Below are 15,013 nucleotides of genomic sequence, written 5' to 3' on the forward strand. Positions count from 1 at the left end.
TTATTCCATTTCCTCTACCATCTTTCATGTTTAACTTCATAAAAGTAAAGTTCAAGGCCTAGACTCAGGAAAAGATACATATTCCTTCTTCATTTCCACATACTTCAAGGGAGGAAAAGGAAAACTAAGATGGGACAGTAAGTAACTTAAAATAAACCTTCCCAGCATCCTTCTAATTTCTCTACCTCCAAATGTTACCCACTCCTACCAAACCCAGTGCTGAAACTGTGTTGCCTGGAGAGGGATCCTTAATTAATTTAAATTTTAATTAACATTAGCCAATGTTTTGTTTTGAACAACTAGGTAAATAAAATGAATTACAAGGAATGATTTATAAGAATAAAGATGGCTTAAAGCATAAGAGACTCTTAAAAACTGAGAACAAACTGAGGGTTGATGGGGGGTGGGAGGGAGGGGAGGGTGGGTGATGGGTATTGAGGAGGGCACCTTTTGGGATGAACACTGGGTGTTGTATGGAAACCAATTTGACAATAAATTTTATATATTGAAAAAAAAGAATAAAGATGGCTTTATGCTTTACCTTTGGTCTTCAGTGATCCACCATATAACAGAAGTAAGTCTTCTATGTAGCCTAGTTTGGGTACCAGCTTCCTACATTTATGACAGTTCCCTGAAACTGCATTGGCCACACAGATCTACTCAAGCACTCCTTTCTTCCCTTAATCATCCTGCTTTCTGTCACTTAGCCTACCGCCAAGCCAAGAGAAATACAGGCAATGTGAGTCAAGCCTAAGAATATTCAGTAAACTTATAAAATGACAAAGAAAGAAATAAAACAGTTAAATAAATAACTTCACTCTGCCCCATCTTCCCATTCTATAGAAACTGGATTTTCCTTCCCTTCCTATATAAGAACTTGGCCCCCTATCAGAAAAGGAGTCTGGATGTGCAAAGCAAGTTTGAGGTGAGAGACTTAAACATATGAAGGTTACTTATCTGGTTTTCTCTTCCATCTTCCACTCTACTGCTTATCAGGTTAAACGTTGACATGGGTCATCTGGCCTGATCACATGCACTGACAACTCTGCACCTCCCCCTCCTCAATGCCTCTTGCCTACTTTGCTCCTCTCTAGGGTCAAGTGAGTAACTTGAGTTACCTGGAATCCAGCCAACCTCACATCTCCTCAGCCAAAACCTAGCTGCTTTTGGAGAGAAGGGAAAGGTTGAGCTCTATTTACATTCACCTAGGACTATCTCTTAACCCTGGCACAGACAGGTGTTGTCATAGCAAATTCATCCTCCCCTAAGATCATGTCTCAAGCTCTCATCAAAGCTACTAAGTTTCTAGGGCAGAAAAGGCCAAAGGTTACAGCTTAACTGCTTGTTCATATTCATTGACAATGCCCTTGCTCCTTATGTAGGGGAGCCCTAAGAGTTACCAGGGATCCCTCTCAAGATATGGAACTCAAGGAGGCTCATTGTGCAAACTAATGTCAATGAATGATCTTAGCCTTCTGGGGTGGGACGAAGGACCTTAAAACTAAAACACCAAAGCCTAACAGGCCTTGCCTACTATCAATATCTGCTATGGAAGCAAACTTACAAAGTCAAAGACAGAGGATTACTTGGCTTCAAAGTATCCAATTTTTTAACAACTCTTCTACTCCCAGCTTCTGTTCTTAAATTGTCTGATCCTTTGCCTGAATATACTTTAAGAATTTGCATTTGCCTTTAACTATTTAAAAAGCCATTATAAAATAAATGCCATTATGTTTATTTAGGTGCTTATCCCTACTTGCTATTTATTCTACAGTATCCATATTAGACTATAAAAACACAGACCAGATAACTTGGTCAAAGAATCTCTCAAGACCCTTCCAACTCTAAGTCTATGATCTGTGAAAGTACATACAACAGGTCTCTTACTTATCTGGTCTTTGTTCCCAAGCACTTCTTATGGTGGTATGCCCAGAATGGGGGAAATGTGATTGAAACTGCTATATACTAAACATTAAACAAATACAATCCTTTCTACAAATTTATGGCTGGAAATTTAAAAATAATTATAATAACCCTTCATCCCCTCTCCTATCTCTCTCTTGCCTGAGACCTCATTTCTAAGACTCCTCTCTTAACTAATGTTAAGGCAACACCAGAGCAAATATATAAGCAGGAGACAAGTGGGCAGCCTCCTCCTTCAAGTGCCTTTGGCCATATGAGGATTCCAATCAGATGAAAATTAATATAAATATCTGTAGTCAACATAGGTTAGATTACTGTACACTAACAGAAAATCCCCAATATCTCATTGACTTACAACAGAAGTTTTAAGTCATGCTCATGCAACAAGTCCAACGTAGCTGTCATCCAAGTTCCTGAAGGAACTACCAGCTCTGCCACTGCCACTCGATGGTGCCAGAAGGAAACAGAATGTGGGAATACCTCACTGGTCTAAAGCTTCCATCCAAAAATGACACATTTCACTTCTGCTCACATTTTACTGATCAAGGCAGGTCACATGGTCAAACCTGCTTCAAGGGAGTGGGGAAATGCAATCCCAACATAGTCCCAGGAGCAGATAACCAAGATGTTTTGAACAGCTTTGAGTGAAATAGCTTTAATTCTACCATCCATTACATTTTTATTCAACAAAACCTTACTGCATGCTTACCATATGCCAGACATTGTTTTAGGCATTAAGATATAGCAGGGATCAAAATAGTTTAAAAAAACAAACACCCTGACCTCATGGAGCACATACTCCTAGATCATTGTAGTATACTCCTCCCTAGCCCACTAACATTTCTTCCCCCCTCTCTTTTCTAATAGTATTCTCCTTCCCTTGTCTTAGGCCATCCTTGCCCAATCTAATCTCATCTCTACTCTTCAGATCCCTCTACACTTCCAGGGCACCGTTCCCCTCCCCTTTGTTGCATGTAGCTCTTTTTTATAATAAAAGGTTTAAGATTCAGTTGCTTTATTAATACTTTCTGAGCATAGTACCTGGTACTTGTAGGCATTTTAAAAACTGTACTGAGTGAATTAATGTAAATATCAAATTGTATTTGACAGTAAGAAGTTTTGGAGAAGATAAGCTCTATCCTCAATTTTTTCAGAATCAGATCATACTCTGACCTACCACAGGGGAACATCAGCAATGACTCCTAGATCTGGTACTTTCCTTTCCAGGCATTCCCCCCAGGAGCCTCACCCTATGGTAAACACACAGGTTTATCAACATGTGAAACAAGCTCACTCAGACTGAAAACAAAAACAAAAACCTTCAGCTTTGTTATAGTGCCTTTTTTGTTGTCCAGGTAGTAAGAAGGGGTTGTACCACTGAAATAGTGTCTTATATTAGTAGACAAGCAGGATTCTATAGGAAGCCATTAGCCCATGTGATAGCAAGTAGGTATCATGAAGGTATGGGAGACTTTGACATTATTCTGATTATTCTTCAGTTCATCCTAGCAGGCTCTATGGCATTTAACATCAAAGCTTTCCAGACTGCACATCAAACATAACTGCTGTCATTTTTCAGCTAACCCTGGTGAGGGTATGAAGAAGGCCATGCAAAACACTTTTGGACTGTCATCAAATGGACAGAACCACATACTTCATTGGAGAATAATACCCAATTAAAAAAAAAATGAATCAGAATGGCATGTAACTTTCCTGGAATATCCTTCCTGGTTTGTTTCTCATTTTCTCCAAGGCTGAACAAGCTTACAAGATTAAAAAGCACAGTGTAAGTTTCCTGTCAGATTCACACTAACGTTTGGCACTACTGAAAAATTCCTGTCTGGGTTCACTAAGCCCATATTAAAAGGGGGTAAAAAATGAATTAAAGAGATCTGACATCTAGTTCAGATTCAAGGCTAAATTAGCTGTGTATCAAAGTAGTCCACATTTCTAGGCCTCAGTTCCTCATCAGGAAAATGATGTAGCTAAACTACATGACTACTACAGCCTCTTCCAGCTCTAAAATTTTATAATTTTTTTAAGCTTATTTATGTTTTTTGAGAGACAGTGTGAGTGGGGGAGGGGCAGAGAAAGGGAGAGAGAAAATCCCAATCAGGCTCTGTGCTGCCAGTGCAAAGCCCAATGCAGGGCTCGAACCCATGAAACCGTGATATCATTCCTTGAGCCAAAATCAAGAGCTGAATAATTAACCAACTGAGTCACCCAGGTACAACAAAAGTTTTATAATTTTAAAGAAAGGTTCAGGATTTCCACTTCTGATTAGAATGCAGAAAATTACAAGACTCTATTACTCTCACCCTATAAACCACAATAAGCTGGATAAGCTACAATATTGCAGCTTTAAAAAAAACTCAACAGGAAATCTAAAGATGCAAAGAAATCTAAATTCTAAAAAAAATTTTTTAATATTTTTGAGAGAGAGAGAGAGAGAGAGAGACAGCGCACACATGCGCACAAGCAGGGGGAAGGGCAAAGAGAGACACAGAATCCAAAGCAAGCTCCGGACTCTGAGATGTTAGCACACAGCCTAACACAGGACTCGAACCCACGAATTGTGAGATCATGACCTGAGCTGAAGTAGGTCGCTTAACTGACTGAGCCATCCAGGTGCCCCAAAGAAATCTAAATAAATTCTAGAAAACATTAAGCCCTTCATAAAAGAAGGACCATGGCATAACTATTCTCATTCCTGGCAAAGTAAATAATTTACCACTAACAAAACTGAGAAGAAACCAACCAAATTTATAACCAACTTTAATAGCTACATGTGGTTTCAGCAAACAGATTAGAATTCAGAGGAGGCCCAGCTTCAAGTCCCACCCGCCAACTCTTCCCCACAGGTCCTCACTGAGAACAAAAATCTGAGGGTAAGGCAGGAAAGCTGAGAGAGAATCTCATGAAGCATATGGGCCTCCAACACATCCAAGGCAGCTGCCCTCTGAGGGCGGTGGCGAGGGACAAGTCAGGAAGCAATGCATTCTGAGTATAAGGCAGATGTTCTTCCTAAAGCAAATAAACAGGGCAAAAACACAAAGTACAGAAAACCTGAAGTGGTACCAGAAAGCAAAGAAATGTCCAAGCAGTCCCACGAGCTAACAGCTAGGTTGAACAGATTCAGAAAGCTGACAGGGTAGAAATATATGAAGAGATAGTCAACAAAGACTTTCCAAAACTGACAAAAGACACCTACTCACAGACTCAACAACTCAATGCAAGACAAGCAGGATAAATATAAAGAAATTCATACCTAGGCAGATCATAGCCAAATTGTTGAAAATGGAAGAGGAAAAAAAAAAAAAAGAGCTCCTCTTAAAAGCAACCAGGTAAAAAAGAGTTAAATATATTAAGAGAAGAATGAATAGGATGACTGATTTATCACTAGAAACAATGAAAGCCAGAAGACAACCTAACGTCATCTTTCAAGTGCCAAAAAAAAAAAAAAAAAGGAAATATTAACCCAGAATTCTGTATCTAGGGAAATACATTTCAAAAGTGAAGATGAAATACAGACATTTTCAAAGAGACAAAAGTGACAAGAATTGGTCTCCCTCAGACTTTTGCTAAAGAAATGCTAAAAGTTCTTGGGCTCAAGGAAAATGACAACAAATGGAAGCTGCAGAAAGGAACAAAATCTCCAGAAAGGGTAAATAACTGGAGAATATAAAAAATCTTAAAACAAAAAACATCTACATGTTTAAATGTCTTTAAGAGATTACTGATTATTTAAAGCAAAAATAATAATGTATCATGGGGTTTACAGCACATGTAGAAATAAATTTTAAGACAACAAGAGCACAAAGTGCTGGAAAGGGGTGAACTGAATCATGCAATTCTAAGGTTTACAGAATTGGTGAAATAATTTATAATATTTTAAAAAGACTGTGATGACTAGTAAAAGGCTCACAGGTTATCCTTAAACACCTTCTTCCTTTTTGGTCATTATGTTTACTTAATAACATGTCCATCAATGGAGAGTAAAAGGAAGGGAAAAAAGGAAAACTAAATAAATCAACCACTGCAAGTAATGACTTAGTTTGTCAAGAGGTTCTTTTATACTTTTACATCAATCATAATATAAACCAATACATTAAACATTACAGATTCATTGGTAATTCCAAAAGAAATGGAAATTAACCATGTTAATCAAGATATACATATTTTCATTGAAATAAACTTGATTAAGAATGTATTATGTGGCAACTATTGTACTGGACATATACTCTTATACTAAATCCTAACAAGGCTGTAAAATGGATTTTATGATCTTTATTTCAGACAATTTAAATAATGCATTCAACATCACACATCAATGAAAGAGCCATGATTTGAATCCCAGGTTGCAAACTAAAGCCCATGACCTTCTCTCAAATAATAATGCATTTTTTTTTTTATTGACCAGTAAACACTCCCCCACCTCTTACAGAGTACAATATATTTCCTACAGACAGGACACTCTTCTGTATAACCAAAAAGTAATCAAGATCAGGAAATTAACACTGGTATAATACTACTATCGAATACTCAGATCCCATTTAAGTTTCTGCAATTATACCAATAATGTACTTGAGAGCTAAAGGACCCAGGCCAGAATCACATGTTACATTGACAACACAATCTTTAATGTAGTTTTCCCTTTTAGAAGCTTAAAGGAATCAAACATTTTCTATAGTCCACAAAAATTTAATTTACTGAGTACCTGGCATGTGTCAGGCACTATTTGATGGTACAGTGCATATTAAGACACTTAAGGTTCTTCTACCTCCAAAGAGTTTACAATCTAGTTTACAATCTAGTGAGGACAGATTAACAAAGAAATAACATAACTCCAGATTTATCTAAGTGCTATGATTGAGTGTCTGGGAAATGGCCATCTAAGAAGCTGAAATCTAAATGAGACGGTACCAGCATTGCTATGAGATGGGAGCAGAGCATTCCAAGCAGAGAAAACAGCAAATACAACCTAAAGAAGGAAAGAACGTGGTATTTTGGAGGAAAGGATGGCAGTGTAGCCACAGCATCCTGAGCAAAGAGAGGGGGGAGTGATGTGGAGTTAAAACTAGACAAGTAGAAAAATAACACATGAGGCTCTGAATTTTACAGTAAGCACAAAGGAAAGCTATGAAGGATTTAAGCAGACGACTGGCACAGTTTCATTTACATTTTAAAAAGATGAATTCTGGCCACTGGTAGGAGAATGGACTGAAGATAATAGAGTGAAAGTAGAACCAGTTAAAAGCTATTTTCAGTAGGCCAAGTGAGATGATGGTGGCTAAAACTAGGATGGTAGCAATCAAGATGTAAAATAGGAGAGAGATTCAAACAATATTCTGGAGACTAAGAGAACCTGGTGATGGATTAGATATGGGGGATAAGGGAAAGAGGACTTAAGGACAACACCTAGGTGCCAATTACTGAGATGGGGAAGACTGGAAGAAGAATAATATGGGAAAAAGTTCTATTTTGGATATGTTAAGCCTATTTACATAGTGTCTGTTTAGGTAACTGAGTGGTAGTATCAGGTACACACTGGATAATGTCTGGAGCTCAGGTGAGAAGTCTAAATGTAAATCTGAGACTTATCCACGGTAGACAGTACTTAAGTTGAATGAGTCGACCAGCTGGGGAAAGAATTTAGAAAGGGTTGGGGGAGGCCCAGAACTAAACTGTGGGATATGCCAATATGTGGAGGCAGGTAGAGGACAGAAGCCTGTAAAAAATTTTAACAAAGTGTGAGGTAGCAGAAAAACAAGAATATATGTCTCATAAGCTAAGAAAAGCAGGTGAATATGCAGAAAACAGTAGTCAACTATACTGAATTCTATTACAAGATCCAGTAAGATGAATTTGGTAAATCAAAAGTCACTGGTATCTTGATTAGAGCAATTTCATGGGGTTGAGATGGTGACACAGGCCAGTCTAGAGCAGGCTGAGGAGCAAAGAGGAGAGAGCACACAAAGACAACCCTTGAAATTTTGCTTCAAAGACAATCAGAGAAATGAGAAATTAGACAGTAGCTAGAGGAGAATGTGCAATCAGGAGAGGGTATGTAACATTTCTATAGACATACTGTTCAATATGGCAGCCAATCAGCCACATGTGGCTACTGAACAAATGAAATATGGTTAGAAGGCTGAGAAACTGATTGTTTTTCCTCAATAAATTTTTATTTAAATAGCCACATGTGGCCAGTGGCTACCACATTAGATAGTTCAGAGCACATTTATGTACTAATAAAGACGACCCAGTAGAAAGGGAAAAATTCATGATACAACCAAGAGATGAGTCCTTAAGAAGCCAAGAGAAGGAAAGCAGAGCTCAAGTGGAAGAATCTACAAGGGATATGACACGAGTGAAGCAAAGCATGAAGTTACAGCAACCAGTGGAAACCAGTAAAATCTAAAATTACACTATGCCTTAAGCCTGGTTGAAATCTTAAGCATAAGACTAAATTACAGAAGGCCATAAAAGCTAACCAGGAGGTCTTAGGAAGGCAATTTGTATTTACTAAGTATGTATTAAGCGCGAGGCATTTTCTAAGTGACAAATTATTTCTGCTACTCAGAACTAGTACCTTGCAAATCTTATTTTACAAACAAAAGTACTGATACTCTGAGAGAGAAAGCAACTTCACTGAAATCATATACATAGTAAATGTGAAGATCTGGACACTGGCCAGTCTGATTTACTTTAGGGTTAGTTCTTCCCTGTGCCTAATGTGCGAAGTTAAGAATCAATCAATGTTTCTGCACCTGGAAATAATATTAAAAATGGCAGGGGTGCCTAGGTGGCTCAGTTGGTTAAGCATCTGACTCTTTATTTTGGCTCAGGGTATGATCTCGTGGCTTCTGAGTTCAAGCCCCATATTGGGCACTCTGCTGTCAGTGCATGAACCCCTTTCAGACCCTCTGTCACCCTCTCTCTCTGCCTCTCCCCCACTTTCTTGCACTTGTGCTCTCTCTCTCTCTCAAAAATAAATAAAACATTTTTTAAAAATGGCAGATCAATCTGGCAGCTATCAACAAGTGCCAACAAGGCTGGAGGTACTAGACCAGAGGCAAAAACTATCCCCTCGATACTATTTACAAGATAATTAAAGCACATTTAACAACTATTTTTAATTTTTTAATGTTTATTTTATTATTTTTGAGCAAGAGAGACAGGGTGTGACCGGGAGAGGGGCAGAGAGAGAGGCACAGAATCCAAAGTAGGCTCCAGGCTCTGAGCTGTCAGCACAGAGCCCGATGCTGGGCTCAAACTCAGAACCGTAAGATCCTGACCTGAGCCGAAGTCAGACACTTAACTGACTGAGCCACCCAGACGCCCCTTTAATTTTTTTAATCTGAGTGAAAATATCTTTATTAAGACAAACCAGAAAACATACATTCTTGCAACTTACATTATCTACTAAATACAACAGTATCAATCAGAAAACTGGCAGTACTTTATATTAACTACTAAAATCATATCTGGGTATAATGGAAAAGCAAGCAGTTAGAAACCATCTTTCCAATTTGTAAATGAAGAAGGAAATTATTTTTTAATATTTATTTATTTTGAGAGAGTGAGCGAGTGGTGTGGTGGGGGAGGCAGACAGGGAGAGAATCCCAAGCAGGCTCTACGCTGCCAGCGCACAGCCCTACGCGGGCGGGGCTCAATCTCAGGAACAGTGAGATCATGACCTGAACTGAAATCAAGAGTTGGCTGCTTAACCAAGTGAGCCATCCAGGTGCCCCAAGAAGGAAATTATTAAACTGAGCCTAATCAGTTATTAAATTACACCTTAGATTATTTTAAATTTGGTACAGGCAAAAATCATCTAGATCTGCACTGTCCAATATGGTAGCCACTAGCTACACGCAGCTATTTAAATATAATTAAAACAGGGGCGCCCGGGTGGCTCAGTCGGTTGAGTGTCCGACTTCAGCTCAGGTCATGATCTCATAGTTCGTGAGTTCAAGCCCCGTGCTGACAGCTCAGAGCCTGGAGCCTGCTTCAGATTCTGTGTCTCCCTCTCTCTCTGCCCCTCCCTTGTCTGTGCTTTCTCTCTCTCTCTCTCTCTCAAAAATAAACATTAAAAATAAATAAATAAAATTAAGTTAAACATTCAGTTCCTCAGGTGCACTAGGCATCATAAAGTGCTCAAGAGTTACATGTGACTAGTGGCTACCTCACTGGACAACAAAGAATACAACACTTCCATCATCACAGAAAGTTCTATTGAACAGTGATCAATTAGAGCTTCAATCTCCCTTTTGACTTTTTTCAGGAGACCCAATAAAAGGAGCAACTCAGAAAACCTGAATTTTCCAAATCAGTCACTAACCAGTTAAGCAACTAAATATACATCATTTAGCAGAGCTTCTAGAAATGAGTGTGCATTTGAATCACCTAAGAGTCCTATGAAAATGTAGATTCTAATTCAGTAGGTCTTGGGATGGGGTGGAGAACTCTGCACTAACAAATTTCTGGGTGATGTTAATACTGCTGGTTCAGAAATAACACTTTGAGTACTAAGATGTTAGTTATCTCTGGGCCTCGGGTTCCTCAGCTATCATGTACCTGGGGTAAGATAATGGCCATGACTCCTCTGTAAACGCTAATATTTTATAGTTGATACAGAATTAAATGCAGAGATTTCATTCTCAGCAGAGGAAGTTTCTTCCCTGAAGTATTCTAACAAACAACTTTTGTGCTACCATTTTTTCCCATGAAATGACATACTAACTTTAAAATAAATGTTCAATCTCTGTACACTTTTAAATCCTTAAATAGATTTAAAGGGCTGACATGTATGAAAGACAAACCTTTTAAGAACCATCAGCAGGGCACACTATATTTTCTAAATACACAGCTTATGGAAGAAAAAACTTGATGCTGGACTCAGCCCATACACTGTTACCTTAAAAGCATCAGCTCCACATGAAAAGCCAACTCCCTGGGAAAAGCCATTAACTACAATAATATTATGTTGTTTTGTTTTTGTAAAGTTTCAGTCACGTCTCTGAGCAATAATACTGACCAAAATCCCCATACCACTAGCAAGCTACAGAGTAATGTTAACAGCCCACAAAACAGGCTGAAGGAGCTGACACAGGGCAGCCAACAATGCCACAAAGAACTTATTTTGAGACATCTATTTTAACAGGAGTCCTAGAGTAACACATGGTTCAAATGGGCAATGCGAACAAGGAACTGGACCGCAGAGGTGTGGCTCACCGTTTCATAAGGATCTCATGGAAAGGAGACATGCTAAGGTATCCAATTTGTTCATAAATTCTGAATTATGAATGAATACTCTTAAAAAGATAATACTGGGGGGGGGGCGGAGAGCAGTCAGTTAAGCATCTTACTCTTGATCTCAGCTCAGGTCATGATCTCATGTGAGTTTGAGCCCCGTATCGGGCTCTGTGCTGACAGCACAGAGCCTGCTTGGGATTCGGTCTCTCCTGCTCTCTCTGCCCTGCCCCTGCTTGTGCACCCACTTGTTCTCTCAAAATAAATAAATATACTTAAAAAAAATTTTTTTTTAAACCTGGAAGTACATGTTCAACCTCTAGGTGATAGGATGTTTTGAAAGAAAATATACGATACTTTTACATTTGTATTTTTAGACTTCCTTTAGTGGGAAATACAAAGTTTAAATTACACTTCATTAAACTTCTGTATAAATCATGGAAGGATCTTCCAAAATCTTTCCAAAGATTTAATTCACATTAACAATACACCTTACTACCTGCAAAAGTCTTCAAATAAATCACTTTGAGAAGAAAACCTAGGGGATGGGGAGTTTTTCTTCTCACTTTTAAAACAAACTGCTATTCTCCTCAATCTTTTTCCCCCCTCAGTCTTATTTTAAGCCAACCTGCTAAATGGTGGCTTTAAAAACTCTGTCAAAATATCTCGTTACCAAATTTCAGTTTGAGTCCTAAATTTGGAACCTTACATTCTGCTGGTCTTTAAAAAAAAGACTGATGAGGGGTGCCTGGCTGGCTCAGTCAGTGGAGCATGGGACTCCTGACCTCAGGGTTGTGAATTCGAGCCCCATGTTGGGTGTAGAGACTACTTAAAAATTAAAAATAATTAAAAATAAACTTGGGGGAAAAAAGCACTGATGAAAAAGTGCCTATAACAACACCTACTTCAAGTTGTCTTTATTAAAACAGAAAATTCATGTAGATCAGGAGAAAGCACTATGTATAATTGTATCAGAGTGAAATGCTCATGTTCAGAGCTATATCCGATTAATATTTCTGCACCTTTACATTTATTTAAACTAATTTCTAGATATTAAAGATAACTTTTAAATTACCAATGAGAACATAAGGTTAATTTCTACCCATACCACAAAAGTTCTGTTTTTAAATAATCCTTAACAAATCTCTCAATAAGGGAAGAACTGCTGGTATCAAACCTTTAATCATAGCAACTGACCAGCAATTAATTTTACCTCTCAACAAATGTTACAAAATTCCACCTGTAGGTTATATGACCTTCTTTTAAAATGCAATTTAAGAAGCCATTACTCTTAGAGAAACTGTGGCTCCTCTTGAGAGAATTATGATGTAGACAGAAACATTTTAGCCCTATCATTTAAAAAAATACAGTGTATAAAAAAAAAAGGGCCACGTAGCAGTCCGTGGGCAGTATGAGTCATCATCCAACTCAAAACTTGCCACACTTCTAAGCTTCCTCCTACCAGACCCCATCCCCTTCAGTAATGTACCCTGAGTCAGCAAACCTTACTATTTTGTCAGTTATGAATTCTCACGATGCTTAAATGAACTTATGCAAAACACTGCAACACATTTAGTACTAACACTTGTCATGAGAACATGTGCTGTTTCTATCGCAAAATTAACTCATCTTCAAATCAATCTTCTTCAGATTCTTTCTTAATCACAAAAAGTAGCCAAACACTACATTTAATCCTCTTTTGCAAGTAAATGAACTCCAAAATATGGTCATATATAAAGGTTTTTATAAACAATTCCCTATTTCCCAGAGATTTTTTTTTTTTTTTGCTTAACAGTAACATCTAAATAATAAAACATGTCCTGCTCAAATCTGGCATATTTCCTAGATGACTACAATTACTGAATTTAGAACACCAATAAGCAATTTTACAAGCTTCACCAGGCAATTCTTACTAAGTGATGTAACATATATATGTGAAAGGACTTTACACTCCTTGGCACACTGCAAGCAAGCCCTTCATAAACGTGTTTGAACAACGACTTGTTAGAGAGGTTAGAAATTCTTCCACCCAGTTCAAAATTACTTTTCACACATTAAAACCTGACATTTCTAAGAAGAAACTCTAGAAGCCGTTCCTTTTCAGGGCCAGGCCCTGTTTGGACCCTACATTCTTTCTGTCAGATTACTCTTTCCATCTCAGTTTCCCAACGCTTAAGAGAGAATATATCCAATCAGAACTTTAAAACAGAACAAGGCTAGAAGAAACAAGCAATCAGAAAATTACTCTGAAGCTGTCTGAGCTCCATTTTGTCCCCCGTTAATTTTTTTTCCCTTGACAAATCATCTTGCATCGTTAAAAAAGTTAATACGGACTTTTAAGAGCATTTTTAGCACTGAAGAAAACAACATGAATTGCAAACGCAATAAAGCTTCTAATTCCACCACTTCATTGGATCTTTGCCAATGAGCAAGCAAAAGATAAATGAAACAGGAAAGGAATCAAAAAGATCCTGCTTCACAGAGCTCCCACCTAACACCTGAACCAGTTGAGTCTCGCTAAGCCAAGGAACAAAGGAGGCTAGAAGACCTTTACTTTTCAACGCACCTCACTAAATCAGATAAAAACGCACAGCCAAGTGAAGAGGCCCTTTTTAGTGAACTGACAAAACAAGTTTCCATTTGGGTACTTTCACAGACCAATGCTCCAAGTCCCGAACACAGCTAAGGAAAGGCTGCAGTAGGGCTGGGGGGGGGGGTGGAGAAAAGAAATTAGGAATTCCGACTCGGACAAGTTTTCTGTACCTCATTTACAGCTACAACTCAAAACTTAGGCAGAAGACTTCGGGGATCTGAGACCAGCCGGGTGAGTGGTGCGCTGAGTGGTGCGCGCTACGCAATTCGCCGAGTCCACTGGAGACTTTGCCCGGCCGGAGTCAGCTGAGGCCGAGTCACCGGAGTGGGATGGGGGAGGAGACGCGGGAGCATTTCGAAGGCAGCGTGCCAAGAAGGCGAGACTCCGCGCCACCTCACGCTCCCCGGGCCGCCCATCCCGGCCGCCGCCCCTCGCCCGCCGCTCGCCGCCCGGGGCGGGCTTCGAACCCGCGGAGCCCGGCGCGGGTGGCTGTGCCGCAGCGGAGCAGCGGGGCCCAGGGGCCGGCGGGCGCGGCCGGGCCCGGCAGCCGGCGAGGGGCGTGCCGGGTGGGAGGGGCGCGCCGGCCGCTCTGCCGGCCCCACGCGGGGACCCCGGCCCGCCGCCCGCCGGCTCGCGCGGGGACGCGCCGGCCAGGCCCGAGCGGGCGGGCCGGCGGGCGGGAGGGCCGGAGACGGAACAAAAGCGCCTTTGTTGAGCGGCGGCCGCCGGAGGGTCACACACAATGGAGGAAGGAGCCGGCTCCGCCGCCGCCGGCGGGCCCGCCGCGGCGCCCTCCAGAGCCGCCCCGCCGGCGCGCCCCGCACACGTACACACACACACTCACGGGACTTCTCCGGCTCATCGAGGGAGTGCGGGGCCCGCGGACAGCCCCCAATGTCGGCTCAGGTCTCCGGCTGTGCTGGCGGCAGCGGCGTCTCCGAGGCTCTCGCTTTGCCGCAGTCGCCGCCATGTAACCCCGACCCGCGAGAGAGGGCGAGGGAGAGGGGGCGGGGTATCCATGAGCCACGCCCCCTCGCGTCACAGGCTCACTCCACGGGTTCCCCCGCCCCCGCTCGGCCCCGAGCGCCTGCACGCGCCGGAATTTCCAACGCTGGTGACTGGGTTCCGCGCGCTGCGGGGGCGGCGGGAGAGGCACGCGGTGTCATCAGCCACCTCAGGTGGGCTGGGCTGGGCCGGGGGCTGGGTGGGAGGTGGGCAGACGGGCCCTCTGTGCTCTGCCCT

The 15,013-nt window shown here is 40.9% G+C and overlaps 1 protein-coding gene across 2 annotated transcripts in view; it reads right to left on the minus strand.

Annotated features, from left to right (window-relative positions):
* MAPK6 (mitogen-activated protein kinase 6) overlaps positions 1-14,750 on the minus strand; it is a 36,088-nt gene extending 21,338 nt beyond the window's left edge. The window contains exon 1 of one of the 2 annotated variants that reach the window (XM_047075097.1): positions 14,616-14,750. The gene's annotated coding sequence lies outside the window, so the exon portion shown is untranslated. Of the gene's footprint in view, positions 1-13,941; positions 14,146-14,615 lie in introns of those variants that run through there. The other variant, XM_047075098.1, reaches the window with a different exon arrangement.
* Between the last annotated feature and the right edge of the window lie 263 nt (positions 14,751-15,013).

Source organism: Lynx rufus, unplaced genomic scaffold (assembly GCF_022079265.1).
Source record: "Lynx rufus isolate CCGP_SWC_20201006 ecotype Redwood Valley unplaced genomic scaffold, mLynRuf1.p SCAF_13, whole genome shotgun sequence".
Taxonomy (NCBI): domain Eukaryota; kingdom Metazoa; phylum Chordata; class Mammalia; order Carnivora; family Felidae; genus Lynx; species Lynx rufus.